Source organism: Phoca vitulina, unplaced genomic scaffold (genome assembly GCF_004348235.1).
Source record: "Phoca vitulina isolate PV1807 unplaced genomic scaffold, GSC_HSeal_1.0 scaffold2, whole genome shotgun sequence".
NCBI classification, from domain to species: domain Eukaryota; kingdom Metazoa; phylum Chordata; class Mammalia; order Carnivora; family Phocidae; genus Phoca; species Phoca vitulina.
The window spans coordinates 78,380,778-78,405,398 of NW_022589705.1; positions in this window are offsets into that span (position 1 = coordinate 78,380,778).

Genomic DNA, 24,621 nt, shown 5'->3' on the forward strand with positions numbered 1-24,621 from the left:
CAGGCTTCCCCAGTTTCAGGGTGTGGGTGTATCAGCCTCTGGCAGTGGGAAAGCAGGGCAGATGGCCAGCCCCCCACCCCCCAGCAGCCAGGCTCCCAAAGAGAGAGCGGAAGGGCGGGCCACTCCTGCTCCTCCTGAAACTCACTCTGCTCTGTGGGAGGGGAGGCTGAGGTATCGGGGGGACACTAGGGGTGGGAGGAAGCTCTCCCAACTCTAAATAACGAAATCATAGCATGACCAGGCACCGAGCATCGCTCTGTGCTAGGCACGGCTGTCACCAGCTCACAGAGGAGGAAACGGGGAGCCAGGGGCTTAGAAAAGTTAACTCACTGGTCCAAACCCCTGAGAGGCGTGAGTCAGGAAATGGACCCAGATATGACCCACCGCTCTCGATCTTCACTGTCCCCCACAGTGACCACACCATGCTCTCTACCCTGCTGGCTTGGTCCCTGGCCTTCTGGGGGTGACTCACTTGCTGCCAAATGACTCTGACATCAGAAAGGGCTTCCTCCCTTTGAATTCCATCTACCCCCTGGAAGATTCTCCCAAAGGTCCTTGTTTTGCCCTCTGGAGCTGCACAGTGAACTTAATCTCCTCAGTAACTGCAAAATAAATTTAATAAACTCCATTAAAGTGTGTAATCTCATAGACAGGGTGAAAAATTTCTGTGCTTCAGACTTTTTTTCCTAATTACTAGCACCATGGAAATTGCAGGGATTAGAGACTCGGCTGGAGACAGGGATGGATTGTGTCACCAAGAAAGTACAGATGAACCGAAACCCCTGCACGATAAAGTAGACTGGGATTTGCATGAAATTATGGAGGCAGGTCCGTGCCCATTAACTCCCTGGGGACAGACAGTGACCTTCTGGGGCTTGTTTAGGAAATGAGGAAGGTGGGGGGGGGCTGTGGGTTGAGTGTGGTGATTTGGTGGCAGCCCATCTTTAAAATATTGATTTGTCAACTCTCTGAAAGGCACATTGGAGATCTAGGCTGATCCCATTTTCCATGTGGGACAACGTTCCCGCTCTACCATTCCTCCCTACCCCCACCCTCAGGTGTTTTCTCATGGAACCCCCTTGACAGTCCTCTGTGATACCAATCACCCCCTTTCACAGAGGAGAAAACCAAGGCTCAGGGTGACAAAAACCCTTTGCCCAAGGCCACCGTGCTAGTCATTCCCAGCACTGGAATTCAAACACGGGCCACCATTTGTTCCATTTGTTCTGAGAGAGGGCAGTTGTGTTTAAGTGACCTTGGTGGCCTCTGAGGCTTTGGATACCTTCAGGTGGGCTGCTAAGAATTCCCCAGTGGCACAAACCCCAACACATGGAGAAGCAGTGCTCGGAGCCCCTGACCTTGGTGGGGTCTCAGCCGCCCCTTTGCTCCTCCTCCCTGGGCTGTCCCGCTGGAGGCAGCCGGAAGTCCTCAAGGGCAAGGTGACCCTGCGAGGGCCCCTCCCCGTGCTGGGCGCCCTCCCGCGCCCCCCTCTCCCCTGTTCTCCATTCCAGAGGTTCCTGGAGGCCTGGAGGGAGGAGCGCAGGGGAAATCGCTGCTATGCTTTTCTCCTTTTCCTTCTGCCCCCTCATCCTGTCCTCAGCCAGACCACAGGCCAGGGCTCGGGGCTCATAACTTCAAAGTCCTTTTCATGTTTCTAGGCCAGAATTTTATTGCTTTTGGCCAAAGGCCACTCAACATTTACAGAGCACAGCGTGGGCCCGATACAAGCTTAGAGTCAGTTACGGGTTCGGACCGGCGATCGTGGGTCCCAGTTAGTGGTTCCATCGGAAACGACTTTCACCCGAGCTCATCTGGTGCCAGGACCCCAGGTGCAGACACGTCCGTGGGGCCGTTGGACGTGACCTCTCGTTCCCAGGTGTGCTCCCGGCGGAGCCCCGAAGTCACTGCCCCGGAGCTGGTAGCGGCTCCGGGCCCTCAGAGCAGCTGGCACTGGGGGCGGTGCTGGGGAGCGGCAGGTCAGAGCCATGGCCTGCTGGTTGGGCACCAGGATCCAGACCTCTCCTGCCTCGGCTTCCTCATCCACAGCCTAGACGGGTAGCAATACCCGGGGGGCTGTTGTGACGGTTGGGTGAGGGGAGGCAGAGGAAGTCTGTGTGCCCGGCACAAAGCCAGCTTTCAGGGATCGCAAACTCAGGCGTTCCAGAACTTTCCATTAGACCCCAGTCTCCTGGTAGTGGACAGCGTGGAGGCAAATAGGACAGTTCACTTTGTCTCTCACTGAACTGCCTGAAGTGAGATCTGGGAGCAACAATGGGAGGAAGAGGTTCCGGGTGGGCTCTGACTGCTGGGGCTCCCACAGGTCTGCTGGGGGTGCAGTCCCATGGCTGGACCAGGGCCTGGCATGGATGGGGAGGGGGGATGGGCGGGTGACTCACTGCGGGGTCAGCTGACTTATAGACACACGGGGTGGGGGGGCTTCTGGATTCCTTCCTGCTGCTGCAGGACTGAAGGTCCCAGCCTAGGCCCTCGAAGCCTGGCCCCCAGTTCCTCCTGGGCAGCTGGTATGAAAGCTGGCAAGGCCTCCCCACCCAACACCCCCCAGAGGCTTCACCTGTTTGTGCCCTCAGGCCTGGGGGTTGGGGTTCTGGGGGGAGGGATGGGGTGATGGGGCTGGAGCCAAGGGCAGAGACTGGATAGGTCCTTTTGCCCTGAGCCCCATCTGGCACCCTATGGAAGGGTGGTGGCGGTTTGGACCCAGCGCTGCTGGGGGGATGGTGTGGGCCAATGTGGGTCAGAGGTCAGCCCGGGCCTGGCACAGATGGGGGGGTCTGGGGGTAGGTGGGCAACAGTCAACAAACTCAGACAGTGGTTCCCAGGCACTAGAGAGAGTCACACTCACCCAGGGAGGAGGCTGAGTACAGATCCCCTGCTCCGGGTCCTAGTTCTGGGGTCTGGGGAGGGTCCTGGGGATCAGCATGTTAACAAGCCCCTCCCCCATTCAGGAGGCAGTCAGCCACACTTTGGGGGCCCCAAGGTGTCATCTCAGGCCTAGGGCTGGAATTGGAGGACACAGAGTGGCCAAGAGCCAAGGCCAGTGATGAGTGAAGGTGGTGGGGACAGTGGTGACCCAGGGCAAATCACTGTCCCTCTGAACTTCACTTTCTTGACCTGAAAGATCAGTGATAATGCCCTCCCTGAGGGGTGGTGTGAGGATTAAATGCAGGTCAGTCGCCCTTACACCCAGTCCAGAGCTGGTGCTCAGTGAAAGTCAGCTCTTTGTGTTCTTTATAAATGCCCTCCCTCTCTGCCCGAGGTCAGCCAGGGACAGCATGGCCGGTGCCTAGCTCTGGCACCTTCTGAGCCCCTCCAGGAGGGGAGTAAGTGGGGTCAAGCACCAGCCAGCCCACCCCAGGCAATGTCCTTGAAAATAAACCTAGTTTCCTGGTGAGCCATATGAAAAGCATATTGCTTGGAAAGTGCTGTTCAAACAGAATTACCTGAACCTTTTACCATCAGAGCTGGTGTCACATGGTAGACATCTGGCGAAGGTGTCAATGATCCTAATTAATTAGCCCTTCCCCAGATTCCCGACAGGATGATCTGTCAGCAGGAGCCACCTGCCTGGTCTGCAGGGATGAGAACAGGGATGGACCGACCCCACGCACCTGGCCCCCCTGCCGCAGGTGGGCACTCGGGGCGCTCGGGCTCCCCCCACAGCCTGGGGGGCAGGCAGCTCCATCCGGGGAGACAGCGCTCACCCCAAACACCCCTCGTTGCGGGTTTCTGAGACTTCGAGACAGCAGGTGGCCGGGAAGCCCCTGTGGGTTCAGAGGGAAGGAAGCAAAGTGCGTGGTGACAGCCGTGAGGAGGTCACAGCTCTTGTGTCCTGGCGCTGACCGACCGTGGGCCACCCTGGGGTCAGATTAGTGTACAGGAGCTCGGCTAGCCCTATTGGCAGAGGTGACCTCCCGACCTATGTCACACCTGGGACACTTTGGAGAGCGAGGGGCTCGGTTAATAACGATATTCACCCGCCCCCGGCTCCTGGGCACATTGGCTCCTCCACTTTCTGTCTCAGCTCAGTGGCCCGCCCCCGGGGCCCCTCCTGACCTCTGCCTGAGGTCGTGGCCCCTCTGGTCATGCAGTGACCCCCACACTGTTCCACGTCCCCGTCCTGTCCACGGGGCTCTTCTCTTCTCCGTCAGAGTCCTCCCCACACACTCCTCACCAGCTGGCCTGTCGCAGAATTGGTCAGTCGTTGGTGTGTCTGTCACCTCTCCCCATGACTGTGCGGGCCGTGAGGAAGGGCTGGGTGTCTTCTGTCCCCTGCCTGCCCCTCCCGTGCATCGAGCAGCTGCGCCCAGAGTAGCTGCTCATCAGATGAGGGGAGGGCGGAAGGATGGGAGGAGGGGAGGGGAGGGGAGGAGGGAGGGCTGGAGGTTGGGGGGGGTGGACGGTGAATGCTCACCAAAAGGAATCTACTGTGGATGAGGTCCCAAGTAATCAGGGGGACCAAAGGACACTTTCCACACAGCCTTTTCTCCCACAGGCCCCCCCGCCCCCCGTGCCCAGTGCTTGCTCAAGGGGCACACGGACAGAGTGGGCATGTGGCAGAGCTGGAGGCCAGGCTTGGGCTCTTCGGCCTGTGCTGCCCCTCACCAAGGCTGACCCGGTAAGGCTCGCGGTAAGAGCCTGATCCGCCCCCGGCGGGGACCGGCACTGGGGCCCGGGCATGGTGCTGCGTCCCACCCGGCAGCAGGTTGGTTACATGACAGCTGTTCATCATGGAGTGGGGCGGAGGTTCATCATCATTAGAGCAGACGTGTGTTCTGGACGTGGATTTGTCTTCCCCACCCACAGTTCCTCTTCGGCCTCACCATCCATCAGCTCCCAGAATGCCCTAGCCACCACCATGGCGCTCCTCGGGTCATTGCTTCTGATCAGGGAACTCAGGTCACAGCGGGGGAGGTGCAGTCATCGGCTCGTACCCACGGAATTAACTGATTCTATCAGTTATTTGGCTGGCCTAATTGAAAGGTGGAACGGCTAGTGGAGATTCAGTTGTGTTCTCTCTTACAGGATGCAGAAAATGTTGTGAGTCTGAAACCGTTCTCTGGGGCAGTCTCTCCATAGCCAGGACACCCGGGTTCAGGAGACAGGGAGAATCTCCTGTCACTATCACGCCGAATAACTCACTCCCAGGGTTTGTTGTCGTCATGGCAACTTGGTTCTCTGCTGGCTGGGAGGGCTTGGTTCTCAAGGCTTGCCCCAGGGGACACATCAATGGTCCCACTGACCTGGAAGATGAAAACTGTCCCCTGGCCACTCTGGACTTACGCTGTTGAACCCGCAGTCAACAAAGAGGTTCATTTACTCTCTGGAAGGACTGATCTCAGTTGCCAAAAGGACCCTGGGCTGCTGCTATGAAACGGGGGGGAGGAGGGAAGGAGAACTCTGGGTCAGGGGTTCTGCGAGGTGTCTCTTGCTGAGATCCCACACCCCATAGTGAAGGTTCATGGAAAACTATGACAAACCCTTCCTGAAAAGAAAGGCAGGACGATGAGGGGCTCAGACTCTTCAGTACCAAAGACTTGGGTCCCCCCAGGTGAAGGACCCTGACCCTCTGAGTGTTTGGCTGAGACAGGGCGGGTGCGGGGCATATGGAATGAGTGACGGGAGAAGGAAACCAGAGGTACCTACCGTGGCCCCAGGCCCAGTTGGAAAAATGAGGATTGTGGGAGATTTGCATATTTTCAGTGTACTTACTACACGTCCCTGTTTATTTCTGTATGCTAGCCACTTCCTTTTTCTCCTTTTCTCCTTTTCACTGTATATACAAGAGGTTGCAAGTTAACTTGGCAATTTAGTCTTTGGTCAGTGAACTGTGATGCCTTTGAGGAGTGAGTAAGTTAGAGCTAGCGGTGGATGCAATGAGTCTTGGGACTGCGGGTCTCATCTTGGAGGACAAGCGCGTTCACTTGTACGACACAGCTGCCTCTCGTTAGGTGCGGATGGCGCGTTCTGTTGCTGTGGCGTGGAAGCTCCGAGGTGTGCACACGCGTGCATCCGGGGGAGGAGTAACTGAAGGAGAGGACCCTCCCGCTTGCAGAGTTAACTGCTCTCAGCTCCAGTTTAGCCTCTGTTGCCCGATTTGTGGAAATGGAAATGGGCTCCTTTCCCTTTCCCAGGTGGCATGATGGCATCAGTAGGGGGCAGTGGAGAGACACCGCTTCTGGTCCCCGTCCCCCCTTGCTCAACAGGCTATTTCAACAGCACTGGCTTCCCAGGCGCCCGGGTCTCACAGGGCTCATGGATATTTGCTGGGACACGTGGCTTCTCCAGCACTCACTGTGGCATAAGCTTCCCGGGGGGGCGGGGAGTGCAGGGGGCTTCTTAAGGACCCGACCCCAATAGCGCACTGGGGCCCCAGCAGCCAGCAGCCAGCTATTTCTCCCAGCAACCCCCTGAGGTGGTGTCATATGGGGGCATCCAGAGTCACCTGCGTAGACACTGCTTTTCCTGGCATCCGCTAAAGAGTGGATTTCCGGTAAGTTCTGGAGGGCAGGTTTTCCAGCAAGTTTCACGAGCCTGGCCTCACAGTGACTTTCCTGCCACTCGGTGAACCACAAGTGAGCTCTCTCTGTTCAGGTGGAGATCCCAGCCGTGGGGCCTCTTCCTTGGGTGCCCCCCCCCCGCCCCCAGCATGAGCTAACGGCTGCCCCTTATGTTTGTGTTTATGATTCTAGAGTGTTCACGTCTTACTAGCTAATCACTTGTTATTCTGACTCACTGTTGCGGTTAAAATTCTTTGTGTTAAAGTTTCCCTGTTTGTAATCCTATGTGGTTTCTGTCTCCTGGTGGGACCTTCACTTAGCACGTGGACTGGATGACAGGCAGAGTGCCCTGCAGTGTGGTGGGGAGGGCGGGGACACACTCAGGGACTCTGAAATCTGAGCCGTGTTCAACCACCTGCAGAGTTGGGTGGGGGGGGGGAAGATGAAGGATGCCCCACGACTCAGAGGAGGGGATGCAGGTCCCAGCTCCACCTCGGGCCTGTGACCTCCCCTCCCTGGGCCTGTTCATGTGTAAACACAGAAGAGCCCGCTCCAGGGAGGCAAGAGAGGAGGTGGTACTTGGAGCCAGTGCTGGGGCTCCAGGAGGGGGAAGGGGCTCCCTTTGGCTCTCCCCAGAATACAGGGCTGATTACAGGGCTCAGCCCACCGGGCAGGCCCCGTGGAATCCTTCTGGTGACTTGGGCCATTAACTCCTTCTGTGTCTTAGCAGCGCCAGATGTGGGCAAACGAGGAGTGGGAGGTAGCTGTGAGGGGGCAGGATGTCGAGGGGCCATAATTCCCCTGGGACACTCAGTTTCCCTAAGAGGTCGCATCCTACCCCTCTCCAACAAATTTCATTGAGCTCCTGTTCCATGGTGGGCACTGTGCAGGGCGCTGGAGTGTTGTGGGCAGGAAGCAGACACGGTCACTGGCCACCTGGGAGGTGGCAGGTGTGTGTGGGGGAGATGTGAATTAAATAATCCCCCGCAGTGTAGAGATGCCCCCGGGGGAGTAGCAGGCTGTCATGGGGGTGACCCTGGACCAGCCCCTTCTCTCCCTCTGTGACACGGGCGGCATGCATCCACCCAAGGAGAGGCTGAGGGTGAAGCGAAGTCTCACCTGTAAAGTGTCCAGTCGGTGCCCCCACACTGGTTATTATTATTATGATTATTATTTTAAGTGCCTTCATCAGAAGCATACACATTAATAAGAACTAATTGTCACCAGTTTGCAAGCTGCCTTCCTCACGGTCCTGCTTCCCTGTTTGGACCCAGAGAGGTAAGGGGGCTCTCCGCTCAGCCACAGGGTCAAGCTCCGAGTCCTGGCAGGTCTCCGGGCTCCTCCCCAGCCTGGGATTCCCACAGGGCAAGGTCCCAGCAGCCGCAGAGCAGGAGGTCACTGGGCTGAACAGGAGGGCTGGGGCAGGGGGACCATGCCTGGTCTTCTTTGGAAACTCATTTGCCTGGGGGTGAACCCGCTTGGGAACCACCACCCCTCCTCGACCTGCCTTTTCTCAACCCGCTGCAAAGACATCTGTCAGCCCTGGCTGCGCCCTCAGCCTGGCCTCAGGGAGTCATGCTAGATGGAAGGCTCTGGGCTGGCTGGAGAGCCCCTGGACCATCCAGGAGATGCCCATTTCAGAGGAGGACACTGAGGGCCAGGGTCTGGCTTTGCTCACCGTGGCGTCCTTGCATCTTGCATGATGCACGGCACACTGTGGGGCCTTAATAAAGACCTGTAGAATGGGCTGGTGAATTAGCAAATGACTGAGGGGACACCTGCCCCGGCTGCTGAGTGATGGAGCTGGGCCTGGAGCTAGGTCTTTCAGCGCCCGCCCTCCCCGGACATCCCCAGTGCTCTCATGTGGGCACAGCAGCCCTGCAGTTTGCCAATCCTGTGTCCACTGTGCCACTTTTATTCTTCGTTTCATCTCGACTCTCAGAATGAGCATCACGGAGCCCATTTTACAGATGAGGAAAGGGAGGCTCGGAGAGGGGAAGGGACTAACCCACTCAGCTGGGCCAAGAGGGGCAGGAAAGGAGAGACAGGCAAGCCACCCCGCTGACCCACCCACCAGGCAGGGAGGAAATGGGGCAGGTCCCTGCAGGAGCCCCTGCTGCTTTCTAGCCCGCTCTAACTCTCGCAGGGGCCTCTGTTAATGCCCAGCTCCAGCTTTTCCTCCTCACTGGCCAGCTGTCTGCACTGGGCTGGGCGAGTGTGCGGGTGCATGTGCGTGCGTGTGTGTGTGTGTATGTGCGGGTGCACGCGCTCATGTGTGCATGTGCGTGTGCGCGTGTATGTGCGTGTGTGTGCACTCGCGTGCGTGCACGCAGGTGTGTGCACGCGTGTGTGCATGTGTGTGCACGCGCGTGTATGCGTGTGTGCGTGTGCGTGCACGCGTATGTGCCTGTGCGCGTGTGCGGGTGTGTCTGCATGTGTGTGTATGTGTGTGCATGTGTGCACGCACGTGTGTGTCTGGAGAGGCGCAGCAGCAGGCATCTGGCCTTGTGTGCTGCCAAACTGGAGGGAAGCAGTTCTGGGAGGTGCGTGTGAGACGGGGGGCATTGAGAGGGGCCTCTATGGACCTGCTTGCAGGGGGCAGAGACGTATTCCTGCAACAGGGTAGTGTCCCTCGGGCCTCCTGTCAGGGCAGAGAGAGACGGTGGTGAGGAAATGAGAAGAGCAGGAACTTGGAGAGATGGAGACTAGGAGGAGGAGAAGACACACACACACACACACACACACACAGTCATAGGAGTGAGCTGCCTACTCCAGGAAGCCTTCCTTGACTTCTCCTTGGGCTCCCTTCCAATACCTTTGCCCTGCCTGGTGTTCCCAGCCGGCTGGCTGTGCCTGGGTGTGTTCCCCATATCGGGAGGGGAGGCACCATGACATGCCCACCTCCCTCATGGTGGATGGGACTTTGAATGAGCGCCAGTAAGTGGACATCTCTTCACAGAGCGGGAAGCAGAGGCTCAGAATCCGAGTGACCTACCTGCCCAGGATCACATAGTGTCAAGAGCAGAATCAGGATTCAGCCCCGGTTGGGCTGACCCTGAGGCCTGGGCTCTGACCCTTTCATAGTAACACCCACTGAACTGAACCACTAAATTAATCATTTTCAAAAGGGCAACAACTTCTCATGGGGGCTGTGGGACAGGTGGGCTTCCTAGAGCGCCAGCATATCCACTCAGTCTTCAGTGCCAGGCAAACTCCTGCTTATCCCTTAGAGCCCAGCTAGCTGAGGCCACGTCCACGTTGCCCCTCCAGCTCCAGGGCCCAGTCTCAGCCTGGTACACAGTGGGCACAGGAGGGGGTTGTCCTTCCTTCCTTTGTCCCTCCCTCCCTCTTTCCCTCCCTCCCTCCCTCATGCATTCAGAAGTCTGCACTGAGCACCCAGGCCCTGCCTAGGGGCCGTGGCATGGAGCCAATGGGATGAAACCCTTCCACACAGGAGTCTATGAAGCAAACCCACAAATTTGTGTGTCATTACACTTGTGATAAGTGCTCTGAAGGAGAGGAAAAGGGTTTGAGAGAGAATCTGAGGAGGGAGAAACTAATTTAGAATGGGGGCTGGTGGTCAGAGAAGGTTCTCTGAGGAGGGAGGTTTAAATAGAAAAACCTGAAACATGAGGAGGTGTCAGCCAAGCCAGGAAGGGGGTCAGAGCCCGGTCCCCCTGGTCCCAGTGGCTGCAGAGGGCGGGGACCTGACCCGAGAGCAGAGGGAAGCGCGGAAGTGCTCCGAGCCAGGAAATGACGGGCAACATTTGCACTTGGAGACCATGACTCTGCCGGTGGATGGGGAATGACTGGGGGGCAGCTGTGGAAGCGGGGAGACGGGTGAGGAGACTGTGGTCGGGGTTGGGGAGACGGAGGACAGGGGGAAACAGATGTCAATGCAGCTGTCGGTTGGACTCATATCGGTGGTCACGACGGAGGGGGCGCTGGCGAAGGTTGCGCCTAAACCCGTGCCTGACCGAGCAGGGATGGAGGGCTAGCGGCTTCTTTATTAAAATCATCACCAAGTGAGGGTGAAGAGGCCCTCCGCCCCCGTCCCTCCATGACCCCTGTCAGCCCAGGTCCTGCGATCATCTGGGGTCCCCACCCTCATGCCTGCAGGAGCCCCGGCCCCACAGGTGGCCTGGATAATCCCAAGCCCTGGACCCTCCCGACATCATGCCCCCTCTCAGCCATGCGGCCCCCATCCGGGTCGGGCTGGAGGCGGGTCAGGAAGGAGCAGGTCTGGGGGATGAGGGGCGGGCGTCCCCTGACTCTGCCCTGATGGGAAAGGTGACCTTGGGCAATACTCTCTTCCCAGACTGCCCGCAGGAGGCCGGCTGCAAGAGGGCAGAGGGGTCCGGGTCAGGTGACCCCAGGGAGGCTCTGCGTGGCAGCCTGTGTCCCCCCTGCGGGGCCTCGGTGAGGAGGGAAGGGTTAATGTCTGAGCCGCTCTGATGGCTGCTGGAGCCTGTCTGCCCCTCCCCACCCGTGATTAATTCAGTTTGGTAAAGTGGTATTTACGCTGGAAATTTAATTGTCATTTCTGATGGTAAAGGAATTGAAAAATAAATTGAAAGTGTCAGTCGATGCATTAGGGTGGGTGATGGACTGGAAGCGGGGCCGCCCACCTGGCCTCCCCATTGGGTGATTTACGGGTCCCAGAAATTAGCCAAGTTGTGATCCCCTCATAATTGCAGGATCAGGAACCAGGGGAGATGGGGCGAGAGGGTTGGGGGCAAGGGGACGTGAGATACGAAACGAGGAGAGGAGAGAGATTCTAGCGTGGAGGTGGGGGCGGCATCCCATGTCACCCAGTCCAGGTCACAGAGGAGAAGATGGGCCTGGAGAGGGGCAGGGGCCCATCCATGATGACACAGGATGCTGGGGGCACAGTGCGGCTGCGGTCCAGGCTCCCTCCTCCCTCCACCAGGCCAGCAAGAGGATACTGCTGGGGCCTGTGTCCCTGGGGGAGCTCTGTTTTGGGTCCAGCACCTGGGAGATTTGCCTCTCCCCCTGCAGTGTGCCCCTGCGCCTCAAGCCCAAAGTCCAGGGAAGAGGGTGTCCCCCTATGAGAGGGGCCACCTCACCGATGGTCTCTGTCGGGACAGTATGAGCTCATGCCTCTGTGAGTCTGCAGAGACCAGGGGTCCCCTCAGGAGTTCCTGGTCCTTCCCAGAAGGCTCGTGACCCCAGTGAGGACTGGGACTCCCCCAGCAGACTGCAGTTTCTAAAGGCAGGACCATCTCCTCTAGCAGATGAATGTTTTCTCAGAACAGGCCCTGACTCCCCCAGGAGCCTGCGGCCTCCTTAGTGTAGGCCTGTGGGTGAGCCTCCCCCTTGGAGTTTCCTCTTCAGTCCTCCCACCACTGGCTGGAACCCAGGTGGGCAGTCTGTGGAAGTCCCAGTGGCCCCGTCAGCCATGGCCAGGCCTGGGAGACCTTTAGGGGAGGCACAATGATATATGGGGAAGTCTGTGCCAGGAGGACTAGAACCCAGGTGGTTCCCAGAAGGCAGGTCCCCATGGTGTCCTCCAGGCCCTGACCAGGACCAGCCCCTGACTGTGTTAAACCCACAACAATCTGAAACAGGGAGAGCCCAGTCCTGGAGGCAGGAGGTCTCGGCTCTGGCCCAGGCCAGCTCATCCACTCATCTATCCATCCATCCATCCAACCATCCATCCATCCATCCACTCATCCATCCATCCACTCATCCATCCATCCATCCATCCATCCATCCATCCATCCATCCATCCATCATCCATCTATCCATCCAGCGTCTGGTGAGCACCGACTAGGTGCCTGGCCCCGTGCAGGGCGCTGGGGATGCAGCAGGGCACAACACAGACAAGGTCCCTGCCCCATGGAGCTTGCAGCCTTGTGGGGGAGACGGATCAGAACCCACCAGTGAAGGAATAATTTCCAAAAGTGGTAGATGCTGTGACAGAGATAAAGCAGGATGATGGGGTGAGGGGTCCTGGGACCGGGGTCCTTCTGTCAGGGGGTCCGGAAAGGCTTTGACTCCAGGCTGAGGTCTGTGGATGAGATGGTCGTCCCAGGCATCGGGACGGTGAATATGAAGTCCTCAGCACTATCTAGGGGTGACCCAAAGTGCCGGGGGGCTGAGCCGGGGTACCCGAGGGACTGTGGGACAGGAGGAGGCCATAGACGTGGCTGGAGACAGCTGTTGGCTCACACACAACCCCATGGCCATGGTGAGGATTCTGGAGTTTATTCTGGGAGCAGCGGGAGCCCCTGGAGGGTTTTGAGCTGGAAAGTGGCCGTTGCGTACGTTTTTAAAGGTCACACTCACTGCTGTGGGTAATGGAGTGTGGAGGGGCAAGAAGGAGCAGGGGGCCCTGGCCGGAGGCACCGCAGGTGTCCTGGGGAGAGCTGGCGGCAGGACCAGGGTGCGGGCCGGGCAGGTGGAACACAGATCCCTCCAGAGATCGCAGTTACCGTCACAGTGAAGTCCAACCTGGCGGATCTGGCATTTAGGGCCTAGGAGTCAACAGCTACGGAGCCCCTCTCCTGATCTCTCTCATACAGCAGGAAACCCGTCAGCATCAGCGCATTTTCATTTTCCTGCTCAGCTCAGGGTGGAATGAATGAAGTGGGGCCGTGGACCTGATCATCTACATGCTGTCTTAGGCAAACCCCTGCGTTCTTGCTGCTGCCCAGTTCCCTCGGCCCCACCGTGGTCTGCCCCCCCATCCCCCCCACCCCCCCCGCAGTGGGGAAGCTGCCACCTCCCAGCGCGGCACTGGTGAGCTCAGGGGTGCTGCAGGCGCGGGCGAGAGCTAATCAGCGCTGAGGCAGGAAGGGAGCTCAGACCGAGTGTTGTCCCTTGTTTCTAGAATTTAGGGTGTGAGGCTAAGGGAAGGGAGGACGGGTGCTGGGAGGGAAGTGGGATCCGCAGGTAGCACCCAGGCCCGGGGAGAGCCTGTCCTGGCGGGAGGGGAGTAGCAGGGACAGTGGCAGTCCCTGGGCGCGTCCCGAATAGCTCGAACACACATCTCCTTTCGGGGCTATAGAAGTGCCAAGTCCGAGTCCTGTTAGCAGGTACACTTTTCATCAGAATGCCGTCATCATAATAAACCAGGACCTTTCATTCTTGCACCAGGCCTTGATCTGTGTCGGCTCACAGCTGACCCTCAGCACCCCTCGGCGTCAGGGACAGCTTTCTCACGCTCCTCCCTGTCTGACAGCTGAGAAACCCTGCGAGGCAAAGCAACTAGCTCAAGGCCACACAAGGTGTGCTGAGGGCCAGGTCTGCACCCAGGCCATTGGGCTCCGTGTCCCAGGTGTAACCACTGCACCGCGCTGTCTCTGTGTAGACCCCGCTGCTCCCAGGGTAGGGATCCTCATCCTCATGGGACAGGTGAGAAGACCGACGTTAAGAGGAGGGGAGGGACCCACCCCAGGTCACACTGGAAAGTCCCCTGGTGGAATCTGCACCCTGATGGGGAGGGAGTCCCTGATCTCCTCAAATCTCTCTACCACCCTGACTCTTTAGCAGGAGGGGGGCTCACCCCAGGACCCCGAGGGAGTGGTCTGGAGTGGTCCTGGGAGAAGAGCAGGCCCCTGATCTCCGACAGACCCAGGATCATGTTCCTGTCCTGCCACTCAGTGGCTTGTGGCCCTGAGCTGCTCTGAGCCTCAGTTTCCTCCTCTGTAAAATAGGGCAGCAGCAGCTTGTTGGGAGGATGGGAGCCGAGGCAGGCACAGGTGTTTAGTGCACAGAAGGTGCTCAGGGATGGCTGTGCCTTCCCATCCCCTTTGGAGCTAGGGCTCTGGCAGGCTGGGCTCCGGACTTGGGGCCTGCTGGTCCCTTTTCTGGGGTCTTAACCTCCTGCAGGGAGATGCTACGGGTGGGAGAAGAGACTGGACTGGTTGTGTGTCCCTTTGGCCCCGGGAGGGCTCCATCACTGCCCTGTGGCTGGCTCAGGACTGACTCAGGTACTTGGGATCCAGGTACTGAGCCCTGTGGCACTCCCCAGTGAATTCCCACTCCACACGGTTGGTCCCATGTGCAATACTGGGGCAAGATGGGGACTGCCTGTCTACCGCCTGGGGGATGGGCAGGTCTCCGCAGAGGACAGCAGGTCCCTGGTCAAGCCAAGTACCAGAGGCCTGAGGGCTGGACCCTGCCACCTGGACCTCAGGACCTAAGTCCTCATCATCCACAGTCATGCCCTGTCATCTGTGCCGTCACCACACTGACCCTCCCTCTTGACTAAAATACTGACAACTAACCCTCCCTGAGCACTCACCCTGTGCGCGCTGAGTTCACGGCCCAGTGCACTTACCCTGACAGCTAATGGTCTTGTGCGGGAGGAACCGGCACTGTGCCCCGTTTGCGGGTGAGCAAAATGAGGCTCGGAGAGGGGAAATTGACAACCAGGAAGTGGGGGACCTGCTGGCCTCCAGGGCCCCTGCTGACACCTCCAGGGACAGACCTGCACCTGCACCCGTCCACCTTACACCTTACACCATCACCTGTCACCCAACCCACGTTCTGGGCCCAGCCAATTAGGCGCTGCCGGCCCCCTGCCGCCCCCTACGCCCCAATCACTGCACACGCACACACGTACCTGCTTGCAGAGGCACACGCGCACGCGTGCCCTCATGCACAAACTCACGAACCTTCACGTGCACACAGGCACACATGCGTGTGACCCTCACCCTCAGGTGCGTGTCTGCATCCACATTCACCACACGGCTTCCATTCAGCAACAGTGTCCCCCTGAGTAACCCTCGTTTCCAGGTGTGCTATTAAATTCACCATCAGATTTAAAGCTGTGAGGAGAGATGGGCAAGGAGGCGCCAAATCTCATTTTAATTATCTGTGGCAGGACCCAATTTTTCAGGTGATAATTATATTAATTAAAAATTCTGTTATTGGCTCCGGGGGGTGGGGGAAAGCACTACCTGCGCAGCCCGCTTGGGATGGTGAGTGGGCAGAGTTCTGACAATGAGACCCAGCTCCCCACCCCCCTGCTCCAAGCCTGTCCCAAGGTGGTTCTGCTGCATGTTCTGGAACTGGCGGGGGAGTGAGCTCAGAAAGAGGAAACCAAGGACTACCCTTCCAGTGGGACCCGCATGACCAGACAACCTCCCCTGTGCGGCCTGAGAGCCCGTGTCCGGGCCCAAGGAGGCAAGGGGACCCAGGCTGCTCAGCCTCCACCCTGAGCCGATGCTTGCCGTGGGACCTGGCTGGCCTTGCATAGGGGGCGTCCTCACTGGGTTGTGCGTCTGGAAATCCACCCGTGGGTCCCCTGGCAGGGGTGAGTCCCGGGTCTGCCCTGCTGTCAGCCTGGCCTGGGCTCTGCCCGTGACCCACCCTGTGACTCTGGGTGCGTCACCCTCCCACTCTGCACGCCCCGGCCCTTGGCCGCCTACAGACCCTTTCCCGGCCAGTGCCTCCCCACGGCCACCTGCCAACCCGCACGATGGGAGCTCCGAGAGAGCAGAGCCTCGTCTCCACTGCCCACCTCCCTGTCCTCACCTCCCAGAACAGGGCTGGTACCCAGGAGGCCCCCCAGAAACACGTGTTTAAGGACCACAGGGCTGTGTCCATGAGCAGGACAAATCCATGAGGTGGGCATGCGTATCCCCATTCAACAGAGGAGGAGACTGAGGCTCAGAGATGTGAAGGACTTGCCCAAGGTCACAGGGCTGGTGGGGAGGTGGGGAGAGGAGGGGAGGGTCGTGGTGGGGCGGGGGGAGCAGCATGGGTCCTGGGGAAACACAGCCAGAGAGGTCTGCATTTAGACAATAAAGCCAATGTTTTACCGGGGTCCAGCCGTTCCTGGGGAGACAAGCCAGCACCTATGAGGCCCCAAGGCTGGTGGCCTTGGGGGAGTGGGGAGGCAGGGAGGGAGCAGCCTCTTTTGCACAAAGGCTCCGCCTCCTCCAATCAGCTGGGCTCTCAGGGGCGGGGACGCCAGGGCCTGGCCAATCACCAGGAGGCTGGGAGCAGAGGCAGGTGGAGCAGGGCCAGGCCCGGCCCCCTGTGCTCCTGAGGGACCTTCCTGGCCGCCGCTTCCCGCCTGGACCTCCGTCAGTCCTCCCAGCAGCCCCACATCCAGGGGAGGAATGGTCATCCCCACCGTGCGGATGAGACAGCTGAGGCCCAGAGAGGCCATGTGACTTGCCCAAGGTCACACAGCGGGTCAGCCCCGGGACCAGAACCCACCCAGGCTCTGACTCTCAGCCCAGGATATGGAGTCCTGCCCCTCTGGCTTCCTTCCTGCTGCCGTGGCCCAGGACCCGCGCTGGGCATACCGACCCCCGGGCCTGTCCCCAGCGGCCATCAGCCCCCTCTTCCCAATCGCCCCCCCACCCAGGGCTTAGCTCAGAGATGCTGCCGACCCCAAGGCCCCTGCCCAGCCTCATCCCTGAGCCCAGACCCTTTGCTCCAGCTGCCCCCAACACGGGGTCAGGGACCCACAGAATGTTGGGGTCGGCAGGAGCCCCGGAAGCATCTGGCCCATCCCCCTGGGGGCACAGGTGAGGGCCATGGTCCCTCAGTGGCCATGCTGTGCCCCTCCCCTCCAGTCCACAAGCCCCCCAGGGCCTGACTAGGGCTCTGCTCTTCTCCCTGCATTTCTCCCCTGCTTCCTGCCTCACTTCCCAGAAACAGATGCTGCAAATCCAGGTCTAAGGCTTGATTTACAGACTTGCTGGGGAGGGAGGGTGGTTGCGGCACCTGGTGATTTGCTCTGCCGGGAAATGTTCGCTTCTCAGGATGGATCTTGGCCCCTCCTCATTGAAGGCTGGGATTTACTGAGGCTTCTCTTTCCCGGAGGTGGCCTGGTGGCTTTGGTGAGGCAGCAGAGGTAGAGAGGCCGAGGGGAGCCCCATGCAGTGAGGAGCAAACCTAGATTGTGGTTGGGAGGGAGAAGATGGACTTAGGGGTCCCCGGGGGCATGGCTTTGAATCCTTGCTCCACCATGGACACACTGTGTGACCTAGGGCAGGTCATTTAACTTGTCTAGGCCTTGATTTTCTCATCTGCAAGAGGGGCATAATCACATAGTAGGGTTGGTGACAACATCTGCCTCCCAAAGTGATGCGGCTTGGGCTCGGGAGTGTATCTGAGTGCCTGGCACATAGTAGGTGCTTGGGAAAGTTGAACTCTCCCCTCTAGCCCATTTGAGACCTCCCTTGCCCTGCCCAGATCACCTCCTTCAGGTCTCCCACGTAGATTTCCTTCCGTTTCCTCCCCCTGCACCTGACTGCCCTTAGAGAGAGAAGGCTCTGTCCCTCTCACAGGCTCCTCGTCTTTGCAGCTCAGGAAAGAGAACGAGGAGACCCCACTGGCAGGACCGGCTGGGCTGTGTGCCAGGGCGCTGGGCCCAGATGGCTCACGTGCCTAGGAGTTGTTGCCAGGGCAGCTCCCTTCCTGCTAATGAGCTAACACATCTTGCCTCTGGAAAAGGCCCTCGGCAGAGAAAGGGGCCTCTGGGGCCCAAAGTTCTGCTGTGATCCAGGGGTCAGCAGAATTCTTTTATGCATCTAATTTCTAATAAAGCAATGAGGGTCTGGGGAGGCACTGGCCTAGTTAGTTCGGGTGGCCTGGGTCTGACGGGGCTAGGGCAGGGCCTGACCACCAGCCTGGGAATGAGTGGGAAGTATTGTGATGGGGCCCAGGGACTCCAGCCGGCTCCAATCTCTCCTGAAGTCATCTCCAGCATCCCCAGATCTGACTAGAAATGAAAACAACCCCCCTCTTCCATTCCATAGGTATAATGCAGGGAGGAGGGGGCTCTGTAGTCAGACCTATCAGACCCCAGAGGACCACCAGAGACAGAGGCTGACCCTTGAGAAGTCCCAGCAGCCTCTCTGTCTCCTGAGCCTCTGTCTTCTCACCGGTAAAGTGGGAGTGGTGGTCCCTCCCTCACTTCGTTGTGAGGGTTTAGTGAGGGGGGTAAAGCCCCCGCGTGGTGCGGGACACATAGTAGGTCCTCCCCAGAGGACAGCTGTCATTATACTGCGGTAGGCCAAATAATGACCCTCAAGGATGTCTGCGTCCTAGTCCCTGGAACTTGGGGATGCAGTACTGGGCGATACTACGTGGCAAAGGGGAATTAAGGTGGTAGATGGAATGAAGGATGCGAATTAGCTGACCTTAAAGTACTGCCATTAGCCTGGATTGTCCAAGTGGGCCCAGTGCCATCACAAGGGTCCTTAAGGGAAGGAGGAGGCAAAGAGGGGTCGGAGCTGTGCGACATGGGTAGGATCCGATCTGCTTTTATTGGCTTCGAGGATGGAGGGAGGGACCGCAAGCCAAGGAGCAGAGGCAGCTTCTGGGAGCTGGAAAAGGCAGGGAACCCCCGGATTCCCCCAGGGAGCCTGCAGAGGGGAACAGAGCCCTGCAGGCTTTCTCAGCATAGCCCACTGAGATCCAGTTTGGACTTCTGATCTCCAGAACTCATTTGTATTGTGTGGACCACTGAGTTTGTGGTGCTTTGTTACAGTGGCCGTAGTAAATGAACACATAGGTGAAACCATATGCCCGCTCCAGGAGGGGCAGAGCCGGGTCAGGTGTGGATCTGGAAGCCTGACCACCAGATTCAGTCCCTGTGTGGCCCGTGTCACGGATGTGCATTGAGGAAGCGACCTGACCTTTCCATGGCTCGGTTTTCTCATGTGTAAGGTGGGGTCATACTAATGCTTTCCACGTAGGGTCCGTGTGAGGATTAAATGAGATAATATGTGTAAAGTTCTAGAATAGAGCTGGACACACAGAAATCCCTTAATGGATGTCAGAACATTTGGAATGTAAGGGCACATTTTAAAAAATATTAATACAAGTATTAGCTGTGCGCTGTCCATCTAAGTGGGAGAGGGCAGGGAGCCCTGGCGAGGCCGTGGTGTCCGCAGACCTAAGACCAAATCCTCCCCTTGCTGCATCCTGGGTGGGGGGTGGATTTGGACACGGCATCCAGCTCTCTGAGCCTCAGTTTCCTCACCCATACAATGGGGGTAATAACCACAGCTACCCCCAAGAGGTGTGGTGAGGATCCAGGTCGGCCGCTAAGCCCGGCGCCCGGCACAGAGTAGGTGCTCAGGGAGGGCAGTTGCTGTCCCTGTCACTGCCCCAGCCTCCGCTAGGAGATCCGGCGACAGGGGACATGCACCGCGGCCGGAGGCCACCGGGATGCGGAAATGCTCCGTAGCTCTCTCTGTGGTTGGAATCATGACAGCACACACGTGTAACACGATGGAGCTCGGCTACGGGCCGGGCCAGTGATTCCGTCTACACACAGAGCTTGGCACACAGGCAGACTCAGGGGCCCCTGGCAACAAGCACCCCCAGGAGCTCTGGGCCCCCAGGTTAGCAATCTCGGAGGTGGCTCTGGTCAAAGCCCCAGGGATTTCTGCCTTTGGAGGTTCCGGGGACAGTGCAGTAATGGCCCAGTCTCCCCTCCAAGCTCCGGCTCCAGCCAGGGCAGCCCGGGGCCTTCCCCAAGTGCCCCCCGCCCTCCGCACACCCCTCTTGCCCAGGCACTCAGATTTGTGGTTCTCTGTCTTCCCATTGAATACATAATTGGTTCCCAGGCTGGGCCAAGACGACGGTTGTAATAAAACCGGTTCATTACGTCCCTCTACACAGAGCTGTTTAATGAACACGCACTGCTGCTCTGTGGCCCTTTTGAACCAAATGCAAATGAAATGCATTCCATGGTATCATTTAATTAGCATCGGAAGGTGGAGAGGGATGGGTGGGGGGGTGGTATTATGGGATAGAGTCAGGGAATGAGGAGAGGGTGAGGGAGAGGAAAGAAGGGGTGAACAAGGAAAGCGGAAGGAGAGACGGGGCTGTTGTTTGTATTTGACTTTCCACAGCCTCCGGGAAGGGAGGGCAGGGTCTGGCGGCCTCGTTCTTCTGGGAAAAGTGAGGACGCCAGGACCTACTCTGTGCATTGTGATGGGGGCTGGGGGTCCCACGATGAACAGGACAGGCAGGGTTCGGCCCCCCGGGGCTCACAGCGGACTGCAGGAGGCAGGCACGGGCAACTCTGCACTCACATTTGAGCATGCGAGGGCTTGTGTGTGTGCACATCTGGGACTTGGCGTATGTGTTAGTGCGTGGGTGTGTGCGCGCTGGGATAAGAGTGTTTCTAAGAGTGTGTGTGTGCGCGGATATGCAAATGTGTGTGAGAGCCTATGTGTGTATGTGAGAGAATGTGTGTGCACTCATGCGTGCCTTTGCTACACACGCGTACCTGTGTGCACGTATGTGTGAGGATAGAATATCTGTGTGAGGTCATGCATGTGCAAGCGTATGTGTTTAAATGCATGAGTGTTTTTGAAGGAGCATGAGAGTATTTGTGTGTGCGTGTGTGCAGGTGTGTGAGTGAATGTGAATGTGGATGATCGTGTGAGGTCCTCTGAGTGCACATAAATGTATCTTTGTATGTGTGAGTGCGCGTCCACACACACACAGCAGTGTGACAGCGAATGCACAAATGAGTGTGTACACGTGATAGTGTTTGTGTGTGTATATGTGTGTCTGAAGGCATTGATAAACATGTGTTAGATTGTTTAGGTATGTGTGCATATGTGTGTGAAGTCACGATTTCCCATGTGATTATGTTTCACAAGAAGGAGAATATAGTGGTTTGGAGAAAAATCTGGACTGAGAAGTGACCCTGGATGGGAATGTCAGCTTCGCTGCATCCTGGCTGTGTGCCCTTGGGACTCTTAATCTCACTGAACTCACTTTCTTCATCTCTAACATTGAGATTAAAAAACACATACCTTGGGGCCCCTGGGTGGCACAGTCGGTTAAGCATCTGACTCTTGGTTCCTGCTCAGGTCGTGATCTCAGGGTCCTGAGATGGAGCCCGGAGTCAGGCTCTGTGCTCAGCAGGGAGTCTGCTTTTCTCCTTTTCCCTCTCCCTTTGCCCCTCCCCACCGCTAACGCACACACTCTCTCTCTAAAATAAATAAATAAAATCTTAAAAAAAAAACAAACCCACACCTACCTTACAGGGATGTTAGAAGATTTACACATCCATGCTTCTGCTTCTGGTAAGATCACCCCCAGTTTGCCTTTGAACACCACTTTCTGCCCACTCTCAGTCCATGCAGGTGGGCTGACCCATCCTGGCTCTTACCCCTCCATTAACTTCACCCTCTGGCTACAGCTGTTTCAGGAGTGAGCCGATGACTCAATTCAGGCCAATGAGAATCCTCTCAGAGGCTCGGCTAAAACTGTCAGGAAAGAGGGGTGTGTAGCCAGTAGGACAGAAGCCTGACGCCATCCATATCCATTTCTCACTTAAAGGGGAGAGACTGTGAATGATGCCCATACAGAAGAGATGGCAAGACCATGTTCTGAAATGGTATCGTTTGAGTCCCTGGATCCAGCCATGCCCGAAGCTGTCCACTCCTGGATTTGTCAGGTGAACGAACCAACTAGTCCGCCTGTTAATTTATTTTGTTTAAACTGGTGTCAGCGGGTTTTTGACTACCTGCTAGGACTCTGAGTGATACTGTGTATTCCTGGCAAAGAGCACAGCATGTGAGAAGGTGGAGGGAGGACTGTGGTCAAGTCAAGAAGCTCAAACAATGGCAGTATGGCCAAAGCGACGTGTAAAGGTGGTGAAAGCCTGCATATCAGGGCTCAGAGGGCCAGAGCCTGAGCAGTTGGGCCAGTGTGTGTGTCTGGAAGAGCATCATAAGAGCCAAAAGGCGTGGCATGCTCCATTCATTCTTCTTGACCACTCTTTAGGGTCAGGGTCCTCTCCCAGCCCACCCCCAGTGTTATCCTCACTTCTCATTTAACCACCTTGCCTGGCTCTGTGTCCGAAAGTCCTGAATCCAAGACCCAGAACAGGTAGGACTTACAGGGACCCTAAATGCCACCTGGTCTACTATTTTTCACATTTTATTATATTAATCGATTTTATTGTTTTATTTACTTTGCCAGCTGATCTACATTCTCTTGGCACAATCTTGGTACAAGTACATTCTCTTGGTAAAATGATAAAATTTGATAATGTGGAGAAAGTGAATTACTTCATTTTATGGAACGGAAATGGGGGCTGGTATGTTACATAGCTCACCTGAAATCCTATAACAAGTAGCTCAGACAGTAGTGTCCTAGAAATCTCCTGGATCCTTTCCATCTTGTGTAAAAAAAAAAAAAGTTCCTGGGGATAATAGTATGAATGAGAACAATAATAGGGGCTAACATTTTAGCATAATAGGTGCTAACATTTTAGCATAACCATGTACCAATTACTATGTTACACTCTTTACCTTCCTTATTAAAAGTGCTGGCTCAGAGGGGTTTCTTCTTCTCTTGCTGTACTTGGACACATGGGAATGAACGTGAGCCAGCCTGCGGGCATGAGAGCCCAGGTGGAGGACAGTGGAGGCCCCCCAGCTGATAGCGGCTACCTACAGCTGTGTGAGTGAAGCCGGCCGAGATCATTCCACCGCCATCTGCACGGCTAGCCAACCACAGCCCCATGAGAGTCAGCCTGCGAGAGAAGCCGAGCTAGCCTAGACCCGATCAATGGCGCAGACAACCAATAGACTTCGGAGGTAAAGAAATGGTTGTTATCTATCACCAAATTTCTGGTCCGCTGCACAGCGAGAGCTGATAGAGACAGCTCTATGGTAAGTCAAGAAGTCAAGTCAAGTCAAGTCAAGAAGCATGGCCAGAGCCCCGAGAGGGTGGCGTGCACCTGTGTGGCTGTGTGTGGATCTGTGTGTCTATGCAGCCCCTCCCAGATCAACATGTAGCGCATTTATAGTACCCTAGAAGGTTCTTTGTTCCCATTCTTACTTAACACCCCAACCCTGAGAGATACCTGTTAGTCTGGCTTCTATCCCATTGATGAGTTCGTATTAATGGAATCGTGAAGTGTTTTGTTTTGTTTTGTTTTGTTTTTGTCTGATTTCTCTTTTTTTGCTGACCATGTCTGTGATATTCATATGTAGTTTGTGTGCATGAGTAGCTTGTTCATTTTTTTTTTTTAAGATTTTATTTATTTGACAGAGAGAGACACAGCGAGAGAGGGAACACAAGCAGGGGGAGTGGGAGAGGGAGAAGCAGGCCTCCCGCTGAGCAGGGAGCCCGATGCGGGGCTCGATCCCAGGACCCTGGGATCATGAACTGAGCTGAAGGCAGACGCGTAACGACTGAGCCACCCAGGCGCCCCTAGCTTGTTCATTTTTTTAAAAATGCTATGTAGTTCCATTTTTATTGGTTGACCACAATTTATCATTCTCTCATAGGTGGGCATTCAGGTTGCTTTCTTTTTTGACTATTATAGCTAAAGTTTCTCGGGATACGTAAGTGATTTGTGGATATATGCATTCACTTCTCTTGGATGGGTACTGTGATGGGTTGAATTTCCCTCTCCTTCCAAATTCTTGTTGAAATTCTAGCCCCCAGTACCTCAGAATGTGACTGCATTTGGAGACAGGATCTTTAAAGAGAGAATTAAATTAAGATGAGGTCCTATGGGGGGGCCCCGCTCCAGTATGACCGGTGTCCTCATAAGAGATGAGGACAGATGCACGGGTGGAGGGAAGGCCATGTGAAGACAGCAGGAGAAGGTGTCTGCTTCCAGGCCGAGGAGAGAGGCCGCAGAAGAAATGAACGCTGTCGGATCTCCATCTCAGACGGCTAGCCTGCAGACTAAGAGGGACTACATTTCTGTTGCTGAAGCCTCCAGGCTGCAGTATCTTGTAGGGGAGCCCTAGCAAAGGGGCACAGCCTGTGATGGACAGTAAACACCCACTAAGCGCTTGGGGCTCGGCTGAGGGTCTTACACAACTCGCTGGGGCCTCGCCACGCCCATTGTATGGATGAGAAAATTGAGGCCCCAAGAGGTTTACCCAGTTGCCAGGGTTGTACAATTGGTATCGTTAGACTTCTGCTTGGCTGACATATTATAGCTCAACACTCACTACACACACGTTGTGTGGTTTTGTTTAAAGTTGGGCTCCTCATTATCCGGTGGGCTCCCTGAGGGTGGGGACTGCATCCCCCCAAGTGTCCAGCACATACCTTGTGCTGACTTGAATTCCAGAGGTTTCCACCCTCCCACCTGCGTCCACCTCCTGCGATTCCTCCCTCCTTG